The 19,380-nt window shown below is 42.0% G+C and overlaps 1 protein-coding gene across 4 annotated transcripts in view; it reads left to right on the plus strand.

Moving 5' to 3' along the window:
* Nucleotides 1–14,567: 14,567 nt before the first annotated feature.
* Nucleotides 14,568–19,380, plus strand: part of WDFY4 (WDFY family member 4) — a 296,192-nt gene continuing 291,379 nt past the window's right edge. For all 4 annotated transcript variants that reach the window (XR_004819647.1, XM_027595872.2, XM_027595873.2 and 1 more), the window contains exon 1: nucleotides 14,568–14,691. The gene's annotated coding sequence lies outside the window, so the exon portion shown is untranslated. The remainder of the gene's footprint in view (nucleotides 14,692–19,380) is intronic.

The raw sequence follows: 19,380 nt of genomic DNA on the forward strand, positions 1-19,380 counted from the left end.
TGTTGAAGTTCAATGTTCAGAGCTCACGCCGATCCCCTCCTGCTCTGCCTTTCTCTGCAGGGCGTGTCCTGGAGCCATGCCTGAGTGGAGGCCCACAGGGACCATACACCAGCTGGCGAAGTGGTTACTGAAGCATGGAGCCGGCACCTGCTGTGCTCCCGCTGCTTCCCCAGTCACCAAAGGTCACTGTCCGGGGGAGGAGGGGGAGATGCCAAAGCACAGAGGCCCCCAGGATGGCTGCGGAGGAGTTGGGACCCGAAGAACAGCCCTGGGACATGGAGAAAGGTGCTTCCCTTCCTCTATATCACTTCAGTCCATCTTGGCAGGAGTTGGGAGGGAGGCTCCTCCACAGAGGCATCTGACCTTGACCGAGCTCACACCTCCAAGAACGGAAGCTCGGCCACTCTGCTCTTTCTGCTCCACCCTGCCTCTCCGCACAGTCCCCGGGTAGCGCATCTAACCTCATCAGCAACTCTGGACCCACCACCCCCAGCCTTCCAGGCCTTTGGTTCCCCTCCTCTGGGGTCAACCATGGCAGCCCCTCATTCAAAGGTGGCTGTATTCTCTTCTGTCTCCTTCTGCTCAAGGAGAGGACAGGCTTTGCTGCCTTGCAGTGACCTTTTGGGGGCATGAGCACCTGGCTGGGTATGAGGCTGTAAGGATGCAGGAGGAGACAGCCTTCTGTGCAGCTCTCCCGCCCCCAGCCCCTCATGGGGTCACAGCCGGGACAGCCAGCTGTGCTCAGGGTGAGCCACCAGTGATTGTTCTGATCCAGGGACTTGACCATGGTGACCCCAAAGTGACCTGATCGCAGTCACTTCCCAGGTCCCACGCAGGCCACATTTGGTTGGTCCAGGTGTTTACAGATCCAAATGGAGAGGGGAGGGAGCAGCTGTCTCTGTCATGTGAGGCTGAGCTCACGTGAGAGAGGACACTTAGGAGCCATGTGTGGCCGTCTTCCACCGGGGATGCCGTGGACCGGGGAAGGGAGTAGGTGGAATGGTACAGGCAGTGGGAAGCAGGGACCAGAGGAACAGCACCCCCTGCTCACTTCGGTGAAGGCGGTCACTCGCTGACTGCACCTCTAAGCAAGGGCTTACCCGGTGAGGCATGTGGAAGGAGCACTCAGGCTCCTGCCTGTGGGGGCGGAGGACACACCTCCTGCCCAGACCCTACCCCAGGCTTCCAAGGACAACAGAGACAAGTCTTGCCTCCAGAAACTGTGTCTCTGTTCTCTACCCCATCCTCCCTCCCCGCTGTCAAAGGGCGTGGTTGCCATGGCCACAGTGTGGCTGTCTTCATTCGGGGTTTGCCCACAGGGTCAGATTTACTTCCCAGCCAGGCCTTGGAGGTGCCTAGCAGGTCCCTGGGGGCCACTTTCCCTCCTTCGTCTTCCTGGTGACAGCCCGGGAAAGCTGAGCACAACTCCGTCCAGGCGTCCCTGCCCCGCCTGCCCTGCCTGCCCTCCCTGCACCGGAACGTGGCCTCCTGCACGTGGCCTCCTGCACGTTCCCAGCTGGCCTCTGAATGTCTCTGCCTTCCTACCCCCTCCTTCCCGGCCCTCTGCTAGCCAGCTCCCAGCACTCGCATTCTCTCCGAGGTGCAGACTGTCTTCAAGGGTCCTGATGCTCCAAGGTCAATTCTTCTTAGGCCCTCCCCTCGGGCGAGTTCTCTGTAGCCAGTAAGGGTTGAATGGGGCCTTTGGAGATGGAAAAGCAGCCCCTCCTGGATTGGGTAGAATTTTGGAAGGGCCATCATCTAGAGGTCTAACCCCTCTCTCTTGTGGCCCTGCCACGCCCTCCTTCTGCTGCCGGCTGTGTCCAAGATTCAGTCGGGGCTTGCCCTGGTTGTTCTAGATGCCACACCAAGGCAGAATGCTCTCCTCCTCCTCTGCCCCCTCCCCTTCCTTCCACCCTACCCCCAGTTCAGCTGCTGCAGCTGTGGTTGGCCTGGTGCAATGAGCGGAAGGCAGTTCATCCCTTCCATGGCGTAGCTCCAGGCACTTATGAAATGAACCTGTGTTTTACTTTGGTTTCTCCTGGTTTCCCCAGGCCTGCAAGCAGCCTCTGGGACCCCGCGCCCCACTGTCCAGCTGTGCCTGCTCCTGGAGCCCTAGCTCTTCACGTCGGCCCCTCCTTGGGCTCTCACTGGAGGTCTGGGTCCCTGGCCTCGAGCCTGCCATCTCCCTGGGACTGACCTGCTTTGTGGTCACCTCTCTGGAACCATATCCCCCCCGCCCCGCCCCCGGCATCTACCAGGTGTTTTGTGACTGCTTTTCATTTTTTTTCTTTAGCATTTGTTTAATTTTTTTTTTTTTGCATGTAAGCAGTGGATTCATTTGGCTTTTATTGAGTTGTGAGAAATGATCTAATTTTATTTTTTCTTTTATTTCTATCCAGTTGTCCCAATACCACTTATTAATAGATCATCTTTCCCCACCGATGTGAGATGCCACCTTTGAGTATACTAAATTTGCACACCTGATTGAGCCTATTTCTGGGTCTTCTTTTCCACTGTTCCCTCTATTTATCCCTGAGAACACTGTTCCCCTGATGGAAGAAGTATACCTAACCTTCCCTTCTTGCTCTCTTTCTCTTCTAAAAAAAGTTTTATTATGAAAAATATTTCAACATACATAAAGTAAATATAATAATATAATGAACCCATGTACCCATTGTACCCATGGATCACATTCAACTTCGATCAGCACTTTGCCGTTTTTGGTTCATTTATATCTTTTTTTTTTCTATGTTTTCTTTTTTAAAAAATTTTTTTTTTAATTTTATTTTATTATGTTATGTTAGTCACCATCCATTACATCATTAGTTTTCGATGCAGTGTTCCATGATTCATTGTTTGCGTATAACACCCAGTGCTCCACGCAGTACGTGCCCTCCTTAACACCCATCACCAGGCTAACCCATCCCCCCACCCCCCTCCCCTCTAGAACCCTCCGTTTGTTTCTCAGAGTCCGTCGTCTCTCATGGTTCGTCTCCCCCTCCAATTCCCCCCTCCCTTCATTTTTCCCTTCCTACTATCTTCTTTTCTTTTTTTAGCATATAATGTATTATTTGTTTCAGGGGTACAGGTCTGTGATTCATCAGACTCACACAATTCACAGCGCTCACCATAGCACATACCCTGCCCAGTGTCCATCACCCCAGCCCCCCCATCCCTCCCACCCCCCACCACTCCAGCAACCCTCAGTTTGTTTCCTGAGATTAAGAATTCCTCATATCAGTGAGATCATATGATACTTGTCTTTCTCTGATTGACTTATTTCACTTAGCATAATACCCTCTAGTTCCATCCACCTCATTGCAAATGGCAAGATTTCGTTTTTTTTGATGGCTGCATAATATTCCATTGTGTATATATACCACATCTTCTTTATCCATTCATGTGTTGATGGACATCTTGGCTTTTTCCACAGTTTGGCTATTGTGGACATTGCTGCTATAAACATTGGGGTGCATGTACCCCTTCGGATCACTACATTTGTATCTTTGTGGTAAATAGCCAGTAGTGCAATTCCTGGGTCATATGGTAGCTCTATTTTCAATTTTTTGAGGAACCTCCATACTGTTTTCCAGAGTGCCTGCACCAGCTTGCATTCCCACCAACAGTGTAGGACGGTTCCCCTTTCTCCGCATCCCTGCCAACATCTGTCATTTCCTGACTTGTTAATTTTAGCCATTCTGACTGGTGTGAGGTGGCATCTCATTGAGGTTTTGAATTGGATTTCCCTGATGCCGAGTGATGTTGAGCACTTTTTCATGTGTCTGTTGGCCATTTGGATGTCTTCTTTGGAAAAATGTCTGTTCATGTCCTCTGCCCATTTCTTGATTGGATTATTTGTTCTTTGGGTAGTTGAGTTTGATAAGTTCTTTCTAGATTTTGGATACTAGCCTGTTATCTGATATGTCATTTGCAAATATTTTCTCCCATTCTGTCGGTTGTCTTTTGGTTTTGTTGACTGTTTCCTTTGCGTGCAAAAGATTTTATCTTGATGAAGTCCCAATAGTTCATTTTTGCCCTTGCTTCCCTTGCCTTTGGCGATGTTTCTAGGAAGAAGTGTTCATTTATATCTTATTCCCTACTTATTTTAATCATTTCTTAATGTAAAATTTTATGTATATTGAAATGCATGATTTAAAAAAATTGCTCCATTTGTGTATGTAACCCGTATCTATCAAACATAAAATATTTTCTTCACTTCAGAAACTTCCTTAGGGCCTCCTTCCATTCCATACCTCCTTCCCAGAGGCAACCACTGTCTGATTTTTTTTTTTTGTTACCATAGGTTATTTTTCATATAAATGGGATCACAGAATGCACTTTTTGTGTGCAGCTTTATTTAGTCAGTAAAGTCTGTGAGATTCATTCATGTTGAAGAGTGTATTGATGGTAGGAGCTTTTTATCGCTCGGTAGAATTCTATTATATAAATATACTATGATTTGTTTGTTGATTATCCAGTTGGTGGACATTTGGGTTGTTTCTGGTTTTTAGCTATCATAAATAAAGCTATCATGAACATTCATGCATGATCTTTGTGTGGACATGTATTTTTATTTTATCTTGGGTCAGTAGGTAGGAATGCATTCCTGAGTCACCTAAGTGTATGTTTAACTTTATAAAAAACTACTAAACTGTTTATGAAAGTAGTGGTATCATTATACATTCCCACCAGCAATGTAGGAGCATTCCAGTTGCTCCAGGTCCTCACTATTTGATGTTAATAATCTTTTTTTAGCCATTGTGGTGGGTGTGCTGAGTCATCTCAGTGTGATTTTAATTTCCACTTACTTGATAAGTAATAATGTCAAGCACCTTTCCATGTACTTTTGGTCATTTGTATATACTTGTATGTATATATTCATGTACATATATGCATATATGCATATATGTATGTCTTATATATTAAAATTTTTTTGGTATTTAAGTCTTTTGTACATTTTTTATTGGGTTGTAAATCTTTTAATTATTGATTTGATGGAGTTCCTTATATGTTCTTGTTACTTCCTTGGTCAGATATATGCTTTGGGAATATAATCCCAGGCTGTGACTTGTCTTTTCATTGTCTAACAATGCCTGTCTAGGAAGACTTTTCCTCCTCTCAGGGTCCATAGATATTTTTTAATGTTTTCTCTTAGGAGCTTTATAGTTTTAACTCTTTCAGTCTAAGAAACCCCTTATGTTTTGTTTGTTTATTTATTTTGTTTAGGGGTTTTTGTTTCTTTCTCTTTTTTTGTACATGGTGTGAAGTAAGAGTCAAGATTGATTTATTTTCATCATGGATATCCATGTTTTTCCAGCACCATTTCTTTTTTTTAAATTTTGTTTAAATTCAATTAATTAACACATGGTGATTATTAGTTTCATAGGCAGAGTTCAGTGATTAATCAGTTGTATATAACACCCAGTGCTCATTACATCACGTGTTCTTAATGCCCATCACCCAGTTACCCCATCCCCCCACTCCCCTCCCCTCCAGTAAACCTCGGTTTGTTTTCTATGGCTAAGAGTCTCTTATGGTTTGTCTCCCTCTCTGATTTAGTCTTGTTTTATTTTCCCTCCCTTACCTTATGCTTCTCTGTTTTGTTTCTTAAATTCCACATATGAGTGAGATCATATGATAATTGTCTTTCTCTGATTGACTTATTTCTCCTAGCATAGTACCCTCTAGTTCCATCCACATCATTGCAAATGGAAAGATTTCATCTTTTTGATGGCTGAGTAATAGCCCATTATATATACATACAACACATCTTCTTTATCCATTCATCTGTCAATGGACATCTGGGCTCTTTCCAGAGTTTGGCTATTGTGGAACAAACATTGGGGTGCAGGTGCCCTTTCGGATCACTACATTTTTATCTTTGAGGTAAATATCTAGTAGTGCAATTGTTGGGTCATAGGGTAGCTCTATTTTTAACTTTTTGAGGAACCTCCATACTGCTTTCCAGAGTGGCTGCACCAGCTTACATTCCCACCAAGAGTGTAAGAGGGTTCCCCTTTCTCTGCATCCTCACCAATGTTTGTTGTTTCCTGACATTAATTTTAGCCATTCTGACAGGTGTGAGGTGATATCTCATTGTGGTTTTGATTTCGATTTCCCTGATGCCGAGTGATGTGGAGCATTTTTTCATGTGTCTGTTGGCCATTTGGATGTCTTCTCTGAAGAAATGTCTGTTCATGTCTTCTGCCCATTTCTTGACTGGATTTTTTGTTTTTTGGGTGTTGAGTTTGAGTTCTTTATAGATCTTGGATACTAGCCCTTTATCTGATAAAACATTCACAAATATCTTCTCCCATTCTGTAGGTTGACTTTTGGGTTTGTCGACTGTTTCCTTTGCTGTGCAGAAGCCTTTTATCTTGATGAAGTCCCAACAGTTCACTTTTGGTTTTGTTTCTCTTGCCACTGGAGATGTGTCTAGCAAGAAGTTGCTGTGGCCAATGTCAAAGAGGTTGCTGCCTGTGTTCTCCTCTAGGATTTTGATGGTTTCCTGTCTCACATTTAGGTCTTTCATCCATTTTGAGTTTATTTTTGTATATGGTGTAAGAAAGTGGTCCAGTTTCATTCTTCTGCATGTGGCTGTCCAATTTTCCTAACACCATTCGTTGAAAAGACTGACTTTTTTCCATTGGATATTCTTTCCTGCTTTGTCGATGATTAGTTGACCATAGAGTTGAGGGTCCATTTCTGGATACTTTATTCTGTTCCATTGATCTATGTGTCTGTTTTGGTGCCAGTACCATACTGTCTTGATGATGAAAGCTCTGTAATAGATATTGAAGTCCCGCATTGTGATGCCACCAGCTTTGGTTTTCTTTTTCGACATTCCTGTGGCTATTCAGGGTCTTTTCTGGTTTCTTACAAATTTTAGGATTATTTGTTCTAGCTCTGTGAAAAAAGCTGGTGGTATTTTGATAAGGATTGCATTGAATGTATAGATTGCTCTGGGTAGCATAGACATTTTAATTGTATTTGTTCTTCCAGTCCATGAACATGGAATGTTTTTACATTTTTTTGTGTCTTTCTCAATTTCTTTCTGAGTATTCTATAGTTTTCAGAGTACAGATCCTTTGCTTCTTTGGTTAGGTTTATTTCTAGGTATCTCATGGTTTTTGGTGCAATTGTAAATGGGATCGACTCCATAATTTCTCTTTCTTCTGTCTCATTGTTAGTGTATAGAAATGCAACCGATTTCTGTGCATTGATTTTTATATCCTGCTATGTTGCTGAATTGCTGTATGAGTTCTAGCAATTTTGGGGTGGAGCGTTTTGGGTTTTCCACATAAGGTATCATGTCATCTGCGAAGAGTGAGAATTTGACTTCTTCTTTGCCAATTTGAATGCCCTTTATTTATTTTTGTTGTCTGATTGCCGATGCTAGAACTTATAGTACTATGTTGAACAACAGTGGTCCAGTACTATTTCTTGAAATGACTCTCTTTCCCATGAATCTTTTTTCAAAATATACCCTTACCTTCCTTATTGCCAGAAGCTGCACTCCATTCCCCTCCTAAGCCGGCTCCTCACTGATATCCTCCCTCTGGTCTCATGAGATCTCCCTGCAAAGTGGAGCCTCTTTAGGGAGGACCTTATTTCCATCAGTGCTGTAACAGTGGTGGGAGGGCATAAAGACACTCAGAGTTAAACTGAAGTTTCAGCTGTTTATTCCTACTTCCCTAAAATAAAACCGTTTTGGCATGACAGGTGTGTGTCTGTGCATGATGTGTGTGATGTCTATGAATTTCCCGCAGACAGACCGGATCTTATCACCATAGGTGTCAAGCATGGTGGCAGGCATACGGTGGTATCAAGGAGATGGCAGTGGGATAAATGGAAGTGTAAATCAAGAAAGGTTTTGTCCAGGGCCTTACTGAAGCTCACATCCTTAGTGATGCCTGTACCTTCTCAACCACCAAAAATAAATGAGGCTTAGCCTAAAGGACTTGTTCTTGCGTTCAAAGCTCCTTGAGGAAGGCATTCTTCTCTCTTATTGTGTCTGCAGAACCCAACTTAATACCTGGTCCTGACAAATCATTATGCTAGTTGAAGTGGGTTGAATGGCTTAAATTTGACTGAATAATGGCTTATGGTTCTTCTTTATTTTCTCAGTGAGTACCTTTTTGAGTATGACGTCAATACTATCAATGTGGAGTTGTAAATTCTACCTTCCAGCTATTTTTGAAAATTCAAAGAAGTATTTGACCTTTTGTAGTCTCCTGATGCCCTGTCATTCTCCAAGTCTCCTCCTATCACCAACAGCATCTACCGCTACTCCTCAGGCTCCAGGTGTCTTGTAGGGTTCCTTCCCGGTTGCAACAGTATTCACATCCTCCATCTCCAAGAAAGTACAGTTTGCTAGTTGGATTCCCTCTCTTTTTTCTGGAGTTTATCATAATCCTCTCAGGGAACGTGAAAATTCAAGGAAATTGCTTTATCTTCAGATTTAAAAAAATGTCCCACTGCTACGTAAACAGTCTTCTTTCTTTTTGATCCCAACTTGTTGTAAGAAATACATTGTAATAATGAAATGGGAAGGTGTTTATGATGATGAATTAAGTGAGAAAAAAACCCAACATGTTATAAAGCAGAATATATGGTATGATTTTAAATTTGTTAAGAAAAAAAAGAAGACCAAAGAAATATATTTTGGTAAACATAGAAAAAAACGAAATGTTATTCTCACATGAGTTATTGCTTAGTGGTTTATGGTATTTAGGATATTAATGATTTTAATTTTATGCTGTATTCTTTATACTTTTTTGCATCATTTATAAAATTAACATGATTTATTTTAAAAGTCAGGAAAACACTATCTTTTTGTTTATTGTCCTAAGTGTAGATCATAAGCTGTCTGAAGAGAGTATGATGGAGACTACCAAACTGCATTCTCTCCTAATAATAGGATTAAGGTTGGCACATGGCTGAACTGTACTTCCCAGCCTTCCTTGCCCTTAGACATGGCCATACAATCACAGTGGCATGGGAACCAAAGTAGTGCATGCCACTCACAGGTTGTCACTTTCCCGGTTTGCTGATGGGATGCAGATGACAACAAGACTTTAAAGGACAAAGTAACTTGTGTTCCTGAATCACTACCTGAGGGAGAACCACCTGCCCACTTGAGTAAGTGTTGTAGGAAATAACCTTAATGGAAGCTTTGTTTACTCATCTCTGTTTCTCCAGAGTCTAGCTGGGATCTAGCACAGAATAGATGCTCAGAGTTTGTTGATTAGAACTGAACGTTGACTTTCCTGGTATCTTTGTCACAAAGTTATAAATAAAATATGTATCCTTAACTCATCTCAATTTTATTACACAGAGTTAATAAAATACTATGTCATGTAAAATGTGAGAGGCTTGCAACAGCATGTTTCCACTTCCTCATCTTTTGTGGGACTGCTGTCATATATTTCTTGTAGTTATGGTATAAACTCCAAAGTACAGTGTTACTTTTTTTGTTTTAAACTGTTCTAGTGTTTTAATGAAATTAAAGTAAGAAACAGTAACTAGTTTGATTATATTTGCCATTACTAGGGCTCTTCTTGTCTTCCTGTTGATCCACATTTCCTTCCGGTATCTTTTCCCTTCAGCCTCAAAGACTTCCTTTAGAATTTTTTTTTTAAGATTTTATTTATTCATTTGAGAGACAGAGCACAATCAGGGGGAGCGGCAGAGGGAGAAGGAGAGGCAGGCTCCCCATTGAGCAGGGAGCCCAACTCATGGCTCAATCCCAGGACCCCAGGATCATGACCTGAGCTGAAAGCAGATGCTTAACAGACTGAGCCACCCAGGTGCCCCCCCTTTAGAATTTCTTGTAGTACAAGTCTTCTGGAGATGAATGATTTCAGCTGTCATTAATCTGAAAATAACTTAATTTCATTCTCATTTTTTAAGGATTTCATAGACTAAAGAGTTATGTGTTACCAGTTTCTGGTTTTCTTCTTTTAACATGATAGAGATATTTTCCTGTTGTCTTATGACTTCCATTTTTTCCTGACAAAACATCTGTCCAAGGTCGTGTTTTTGTTCCCTTGTATGTAATACTAGTTTTCTCTGTTCTAAGATAACCTTTTGTTTTTCAACGTTAGGAGTTTGACTCTAATGTCCCTAAGTGTGGGTTTCTTTCCCCTGTGTTGTGCTTGGGACTTAATAAGCTTATTGTATCTGCAACTTGCTACTTTTCAACAAACCTTAGAAATTTCAAACATTATTTCTTCAAATACTTTACTCTTCTCTCTCTCTTCTTTCCTTCTGCAACTTCAGTTACACATCTATTATGCCATTTGGTATTGTCCCAAAGGCTACTGAGTGCATGTTTATTTTTCTTCAATCTTTTCTTCTCTTTCAGATTGAATAATTTCTATGGATTGGTCTTCAAATTCATTATTATTATTATTATTATTATTATTGCAGTCACCATTCTGTTGTTGGCCATCAGTAAAATTTTCATTTCAAATGTACTTTTTGGTTCTAAAATTTACATTGTTTTGTCCTTCTCTTATTTTATTATTTAACACATACTGTGTTACATTAGTTTCTGGTGTACAATATAGTGATTCAACACTTCCATACATCTCCCAGTGCTCATCATAGTAAGTGCACTCCTTAATCCCCATCACCTATTTAACCCAACCTCCCACCCTCCCACCCCTCTGGTAACCATCAGTTTGCTCTAAAGAGTCTGTTTCTTGGTTTGCCTCTTTCTCTTTTTTCCCCTTTGCTTGTTTGTTTTGTTGCTTGTTTGTTTTGTTTCTTAAATTTCACATATGAGTGAAATCATATGGTATTTGTCTTTCTCTGACTGACTTGTTTCACTTAGCATTATACTCTCTAACTCCATCCATGTCATTGCAAATGACAAGATTTCACTCTTCGTTATGGCCGGATAATATTCCATTGCATACTTATACCACATCTTCTTTATCCATTCATCTATTGATGAATACTTGGGCTACTTCCATAATTTGGTTATTGTAAATAATGCTACTATAAACATATGGGTGTGTGTTTCCCTTTGAATTAGTGTTTTTGTATTTTTGGGGTAAATACCCAGTAGCGTGATTACTGGATCCAGGGTAGTTCTGTTTTTAACTTTTTGAGGAACCTCCATACTGTTTGCTACAGCGGCTGCGCCAGTTTGCATTCCCACCAATAGTGCCAGAGGATTCTTTTTTTTCCACATCCTCACCAACACTTGTTGTTTTTTGTGTTTTTTATTTTAGCTATTTTGACAGATGTGAGGTGATATCTCATTGTAGTTTTGATTTGCATTTTCCTCATGATGAAGGATATTGAGCATCTTTTCATGTGTCTGTTGGCCATCTGGATGGATGTCTTCTTTGGAGAAATGTCTGTTCATTTCTTCTGCCCATTTTTAAATAGGATTATTATTATTATTATTATTATTATTTTGGTGTTGATTTGTGTAAGTCCTTTATATATTTTGGGCACTAACCCTTTATTTGATATGTCATTTCCAAATATCTCCTTACATTCGGTAGGTTGCCTTTTAGTTTTGTTGATTGTTTCCTTTGCCATGTAGAAACTTCTTATTTTTATGTAGCCCCAATAGTTTATTTTTACCTTTATTTCCCTTGCCTCAAGAGACATATCTAGAAAAATGTTGCTATGGCTGGTGTCAGAAACCTTACTGCCTGTGCTCTCTTCAAGGATTTTTATGGTTTTAAGTCTCACATTTAGGTCTTTAATCCATTTTGAATTCATTTTTCTGTATAGTGTAAGAAAGTGGCTCAGTTTCATTCTTTTGCATGTAGCTGACCAGTTTTCCCAGCACCATTTGTGGAAGAGACTGTCTTTTTCCTATTGGATGTTCTACATTCCAATCTTCTTATGTTTTCCATTTATTTGCTGAAATTTCCTGCCTTGCAATTATTATGACTATCTTTTCTTTTTAAGTCCTTGAATATATTTCTAATAGCTGCTTTAAAAGTCCCTGGGTGATACTTCCAACATTGGGTTCATCTTGGGGTCTGTTTGTATTGACAGTTATTTTTCTTGTTATAGGTCACATTTTTCTATTTCTCCAGATTTCTACTAATTTTAGTCATATGCTAGAGAGTGTAGATGTTACACTGAAGGGATGCTGCATTATGTTTTCTTCCATTAAAAGATGATGAGTTTTGTTCTGGTTGGCAGTTTAACTACTGGAATCTCCTTTTGGTTCTGCCAGGTTTGCTTTCATTATTTGTTAGGACTTTTCTATTTTTTTTTTTTCTTTTTTTTTTTTTAATTTTTTTTATTGTTATGTTAATCACCATATATTACATCATTAGTTTTTGGTGCAGTGTTCCATGATTCATTGTTTGTTCATTGTTAGGACTTTTCTATTTCAGTTTTGAACTTGTCCCTAGTTCTTGGCTCCTGCTCTAGGGTGCAGTTCTTACTTCTCGTGTGGTCTTCCTGGACTGTAAGATAAATTCTCAACATGCTCAGTGAAGTCTTTCCAATCTGAATGGGATGTAATTCTAACCTTCCTAACGCTGCCCAATCTCTGCTACCTCCATTCAGTTCCCAGCCTTGGAGAAGGTGATCTAGGTCTTTTGAAATCTTACCCCATACATGCACAGGCAACCCTTGGCCAAGGACACACATGATGAGTTCCCACAAAACAGATTCTTCTCAGGACTCTGCCCTGAACATTCCAGCCCCTTCCGTCTTACACATTTTTAGCTCAGGGCGATTATTGCCCCTGGGCCTCCGCATGCTTGCACCTTGTCAGGAAGTAGCCATAGGCAGAAAGCCAGGGCAACTGTGGGGCTCACCTTTTGTGTTTTTTTCCCCAAGGACTGTTGTCTTCTGCTTTGCTACTCAATGCAGGAAACAGTTGTCTTATATATTTAGAGTTACTTTCAGTGGGAGGGTATGTTCTGTAACAGTTACGTTGTCATAAATGGAAGCAGAAGTATAATTGCTATTTTTGGACATTTTAGAAAAAAATCACAGAATCTCACATTTCCCTTCAATAAAAATACACATGTACATGAACAGTTCATAGTTCCCTGGCTGCTTCAGTGTCCGAGCATGGCCAAGTGTCTCAGTAATAACAACTCATACTCTTACAGCTCTTTCTAGTGTTTAAAAACCCACTTGCAAATATTACTTGATTTGTTCCTATGACATCACAGTCGTTCAACCCCACAAAGAAGAAACAACGTAAAGATGTTAACTGTTTTAGTACAGTAGTGACAATTTCAACTGAGATTTTCAACCCAGGAGCCCAGCCTCTAACAACCTATCCTCTTCAGTCACCAAAAGAAGGTCTCTCCTTCCTGGGGAAGGGTCTTATCCCAGCTGCCCAGAAAATTAACGTTTCTTTCCACACAGTGGTGCACAGTATACCGCATCATGGATCTTGGAAATAGTATAAGCAGAGATTTTAATTAGTTGCTTTAAAAACATTGGTGCCCATTCCTGCCTGACAAGGTGATTCTTGTGCTGCTGTATGCACTGTGGTATGTCTCAGGGTGACCCCACGTTGCCCCTCCTGTGCTTCCGGGTTTCCAGCTTCCAGTGTAGCTTCCTTTGTACCCATGAAATGAAAGCTTCAAGTAAGCATGCCAGTACCTCTGCCCTCTCTGGGGAATGGGCTTGAGGTCAGCAGGGGCATATGGCCTAGGGCTTAAACTGGACAGTTCTCCCATTTTGGCTGCTGTCTCCTGGCACATTCACACTGGCAAGAGTTGAGTTTTGTTATAACTGTGTTTTCATTTTTGAACCAATGTCAGAGCCTTTTTGCCTCCCATAAGAAAGGATGTTGCCCCTCACTTCTAGTTACTTATGAATGGTCAGTTGGTTGTGAACTAGGAACAGGTGATGAGCTAGCTTGTAAGGATCAGGCATTCATGCTACCCACCGCTTTTGCTCATGTGGCACAGGGAGGTATTGTGTTTGGGTGGACATGCTGGCTGATGCTACAGGGATGATGTTGTGGATAGGTGATATGAAATGATTCAAGTGAATATACCTGAAGGAAAGAGCATTGTGTTGCTGAGTTTCAGAGGACCTCATACTATTATTTAAACTTTTATTTCATCATGACTTCAATGTTACCCACAGCTGGCCATCTAACACTGGAGGACTCCTTTGGTCAGTAGTACAACAGAAGTCTGAGGATGCAGGAGGAAGGAATCCAAGTGAAAAGCTCTCTCTGGGCCTGAGAGAGAGGAGGCTGATGACCCCATGCAGTGTCCATGGATGCACTTTAGACGCATCTCTAACTAAATTCACCTAAGCACCACTATTGTCTGTGTTTTACCAGAGGTTCAAGGGGAAGTCCAGCTGGACAGCACAGGGCTAAATTGTGTGTCCACTATTCACTAGCTTTTCCTCTTTGTCCTTGGCCCCAGCCAGCAGTGCTTGACCACTGAGCATACTGCCCTCAGGGGCCTTTCTACAGGGCCCGAGTCACCCGCCAGAACTCAGGCAGTTCTGTTAATGTCTGGGTAATGGGCAGAAGCAGGCATTTGCTGACTCTCCACTTCTGCTTTCTCCAGGAAATGAGCAGAAACGCAGCTCAAGTGATTCATAGTGAAACATTTTTGGAGACTAACAATGCTGGCTGAATCCTCTTCCCCCAGGCCTGAGGGGCTTTGGCTGGGGCTGGGGGCACCCATGCCACCTGACGTCTGCAGGCCCTGACCACCACACCTCTGGGTAGGTCACCTTGTTCTCGGCCAGGCCATGCCGGGCCAGAGGTGGGCATGGAGGTCCTGTCTGTCAGGGAGGGGCCTACTGGCCGCCTCCGGGAAAGCTGGGCATGGGAGCACACATGACAACCAGTGCCTGATCTGGGCTTGTGGATGTGGGAGAGGAGGTGGGCTGATGAGCAGGAAGTGTGTGCCGGATGGGCGGTGCAGGTGGTGGGGGCCGCTCAAAAGCCTGGGTCTGCTGGGGTGTCTCTCACTGCGGGAGTTTGCTGGGCCAGGCTGCACTCCAGCTTCATTCCTCATCCTCCTCCCTCAGGTCAAGCCCTTCCTCACGCTTCTGCTAAGGAAGGTGACGTGCCACACCTGGGAGAGGCTGGATGTGGGCCTGTCTGTGCTAAATCCCAGGGATGGAGGGAGGAAGATCACTGTGAGCCCCCCCTGCCCAGCCCCCACACGGGCCTCTGAAGGGTGTTGAGCCGCGTGGGCCACTTCAGCCCATTCACCAAGAGAGCTAGCTCTGTCCAGGTCCAGTGGTCATTCCCGCGGGTCTGGTAAGTAGGCGCCTCTTCGGGCCTCCCTTTCCTCGTGAATTACCACATCAAGCCCTAGAAACGCCAGCGTTATCTGAATAAGCAGGACCACATGGCTCACAGAAAATCTGCTTTTCTCTTCTGAAATCATACCTTAGAGAACACTGAACCAATCCTTTGTCCCAACTTCTCTCAAGTGATGAGGAGCTAATCCAGCAACTCGGGATTTTACGTATTATTCTTTCCAAGGATATTTCGATGTGGACATGATATTCTGCAAAAACACCCATTCAATTATTTGAGAAACACTTATGGAGAGCCACTTCCTGCCAGCACTGTTAAAGGCCTTGGGGCCAGTGGACGGGCCCAGTGCTGCTTGGTGCAGTGGGCTGGGGAGCAGGCGGTTGGGAGCAGGGGTTCGGGAGGCCGGGAATGTGTGCGCCTTCTGGGTGGAGCCGTGAAGGAAGGGAGGGTCTGAGCCCTGTGATTCTTGAGAAGCATTCTCGGGCAGGGGAATAGAGAATGTCAAGGTGCAGTGCAAGGAGGCCTGGTGGGGGCCAGCAGGGCAGAGGTGGTGAGGGGCAGGCTGGGTAACCCAGCCAGAGAGGGATGTCACGGGGTCAGGTGAGGGAGGGCCTTCCTGTTCAGCGTGAGGACGTGGGCTGTACTCCCCCAGACTTAGGCAACTTCTAAACGGTGAGTAAGTAGGAAAGAAAATTTAGAAACAGCATATAGGGTATAAGAAATATCACCTAGGTGTTTCGTTTTGTTTTTTAAATCGTCAGCACCTTTGAGGTCTTTCATAGGCTTAGCTTCTCCCTCTCCCGTCAGAGAATTTGGTTGTCCAGAATTTGGCGCTTATTGATCCCTTGCTTTTCTTTATAGTTTTGCTTCATATATTTAAATTGCTAAATATGTGTTATTTAGTTTTGCATGTTTTTTGGACTTTGTAAATAGGCATTAAATATCCTTTAAGACTTGCTTCATTTGCTCCACATTATGGTTCTGGAATTCCTTCATATTGTTGCATGTGCTTCTAATTCATTCATGTTTACTACTTGTTGTATATAAATATATCTCAATATATTTCCCCAAGTTAATTCTGGTGGGCACTTGGGATTTTTTTTTAGGTTTTTGTTTTTCTCTTATAAGCTGTCAAGTGCTCCAGCACTAGAACGTATTGCTAGGACTCCCCTTGTGCATATATCCCGGGGTACTTGTGCAAGAATTCCCTAAGGTATATGCCCTGGAAGTGGAATTGGTAGGTTTACATATCTTCACCCCGCTGGATGATACCAAATTGCTTTCTAAACCAGTTGTAACATTTTACCCACCCATCAGCAATACGTTTAAGTTTCTGTTGCTCCACATCCTCACCAACATTTGATATTGCTGGAGTTTTAATTTTTGCCAATCTAGTGAAAATGACAATCTACCTAGGTTTTTAATTTGCATTTCCTGAATTACTAAGGTTGGGCATCTCTTTATATGCTTATTGGCTATTGTGGATTACTTTTCCTGTTCAAATCTTTTGTCCATTGCTCATTGGCATCATCTGTCTTTTCTACCCTACTGACTTTCTATAATTTAATACATGTTTGGATATTAATCCCTTGTCAGATATGTATATTACATTTTTCTCTTGTTCATGCCTTGTCTCATTACATCCTTTGCAAGTTCTGCTAATCTAATTTCTTAATCTCAAATGAGCTTCATTTATCCATACCTTCTTTTGTGATATACGTGTGTTATCTAAGAAATTCTTTCCCACTATGAAGTCATAAAATTATTCTCTTACATTATTATTTTCTTTTATAATTTTGCCTCTTATATTTAAGTATTTTGTCCCATCTAAAAATGATTTTTCTGTATGGTATGAGATAAAGGGTAATATTTTATTTTATTTTGTTTTTCCCATATGGATAGCCAAGAGTGTTAGCTCCATTAATTAAAAAGGCCATTCTTGGGCACCTGGGGCCTCAGTCGGTTAAGCATCTGCCTTCGGCTCAGGTCATGATCCCACGGTCCTGGGATCGAGTCCTGCATCAGCCTCCCTGTTCGGCAGGGAGTCTGCTTCCCCCTCTCCCCCTCTCTCCACTTGTGCTCACTCTCTCTCTTAAAAATAAATAAATAAATAAATAAAAATAAAAAAAAATAAAAAGGCCATTCTTCAGCCACTGATCTATACTAGCTCAGTTGTAAATCAAGTTGTCATGTATATGAAGGTCTGTTTCTGGGCTCTCTATTCTGTCCACTGGTTTATCCTTTTGACAGTACTATGTAATGATTTATTCTAGGCTTATAACAAATTTTGATATCTGAAAAGAATCTATTTTTTTCTTCTTCCGTTCTGTCTTGACATTCTTGGTACGTTCTTCCTTCATATGAATTTTAGAAAGAGTTTATCAGACTCTACAAAAAAGCTATGTTCAGGTTTGATTGAAAGTGCAATTAGGAGAGATATACTGTCTTTATGAAAATGACTCCTCCAATTCATGAACATGGTTTATATCCCCATTTATTTAGACGTTCTTTAAAATATTTAAATAACATTTTATAATTTTCCCTATAAAATAGTGCATATTTTGTTTAGAGTTATTCCTAAGTGGTGTATATTTTTATACCATTTTAACTGTCACTAAAATATGTATTTCTGACTTGCTGATGTATGCTTGCATTTTAAAGAAGAATCATTTTAGCTGTTCTATGGGTAGCAAAGGAAGAAGCAAGACTATCAGTTAAAAGGATGTTGTACTAATTCAGGCTAGAGGTATTGATGGCTCATTCCAAAGTGATAGTAGAGATAATAAGGGGCGCCTGGGTGGCTCAGTTGGTTAAGCAGCTGCCTTTGGCTCAGATCATGATCCTGGAGTCCCAGGATCGAGTCCCGCATCGGGCTCCCCGCTCAGCGGGGAGTCTGCTTCTCCCTCTGACCTTCCCCCCTCTCATGTACTCTCTCTCTCTCATTCTCTCTCTCAAATAAATAAATAAATCTTTCAAAAAAAAAGAAGTGTCAGAGTGCTGAGGTTCTAGATACCTTCTGAGTGTGAAATTTGTTGATGTTTTAGTGTAGTATGTGGGAGAGGGAAGTTGAAAATGACTCCAGAGCAGCAGGAAGAATGGAATTGTCACATTTTGAGCTAGGTCAAGGGGCAGAAGGAATATATTTACAAAGTGGTGGTTATTCCAGAATGTAGGTTTGAACAGATAAAGGTAGAGATGTATATTAGACACCAAGTGTAGAAATGAAGTCTCGGCACCCCCTGTCCCCGTGTGACCCTCATGGTAGAAAAGTAAGACAGCCTGGTCACCTGGAGGGTAGAGGGGGGATATCTTATGCAGCAGGGAAAGAAGGAAGATGAGCTCCTTAGAGTTCTTGAGCCACACTATAGAGCTTTTAAAAATTTTTTTTATTTATATTTATTTATTTATTGCCAAGTGGGGACTTGCATTTATTTCCATTTGTTATGCAAACCATCAAAATACATGGGCATTTTGCAACTGAAATGATGTTTCCAGGCAACACTCATAAGCCCTTGGTTGATGGCCCCATTTGAAGCATCTGCACACCTGTTAGAAGCTACATCTCAGAGTCTAGACCTGTACTAACACAGAAACCTCGAACCACACCTGAAATACAGCCAGTCTAAACTGAGATGTGCTGTAAGTGTAAAATGCGCATCAGATATCAAAGATGTTACAGACAACAAGAAAAAGGAATGTGAACTAATTGATACTTAAGAATATTGATTGCATATTGAAATGATAATATTTTGGATACACTGGGTTAAATAAAATATATTTTAAAAATATATTTGAATAAATGGCTTAATTAATTTCGGCTCCTTACTTTTACTTTTTAAATGTGGTTACCAAAACAATTTTAAGTTACGCATGTGGCCTGAATTTGTGGCTGGCTTTGTATTCCTTCTGGGCAGTACCCTTTAGAGGTACTTCATGTTCCATGGCCAGAGGCTTTTGTGGGAAACACAGCTCAAGAAGGATGCGAAGCCAGAGAAGTGAAAAGCCACTTGTCCCAAATAATTCCAGGGAGAAAGAAAGTATGGAGGGAGGGTAAGAGGAATGGATTTAGTACTTAAAATAAAGCAGACACTGGGTAGGGCCCTGGTATTTGCCATCTTATTTAATCCCCGCGAGGAGCTCAG

Source organism: Zalophus californianus, chromosome 15 (genome assembly GCF_009762305.2).
Source record: "Zalophus californianus isolate mZalCal1 chromosome 15, mZalCal1.pri.v2, whole genome shotgun sequence".
Classification (NCBI taxonomy): Eukaryota; Metazoa; Chordata; class Mammalia; order Carnivora; family Otariidae; genus Zalophus; species Zalophus californianus.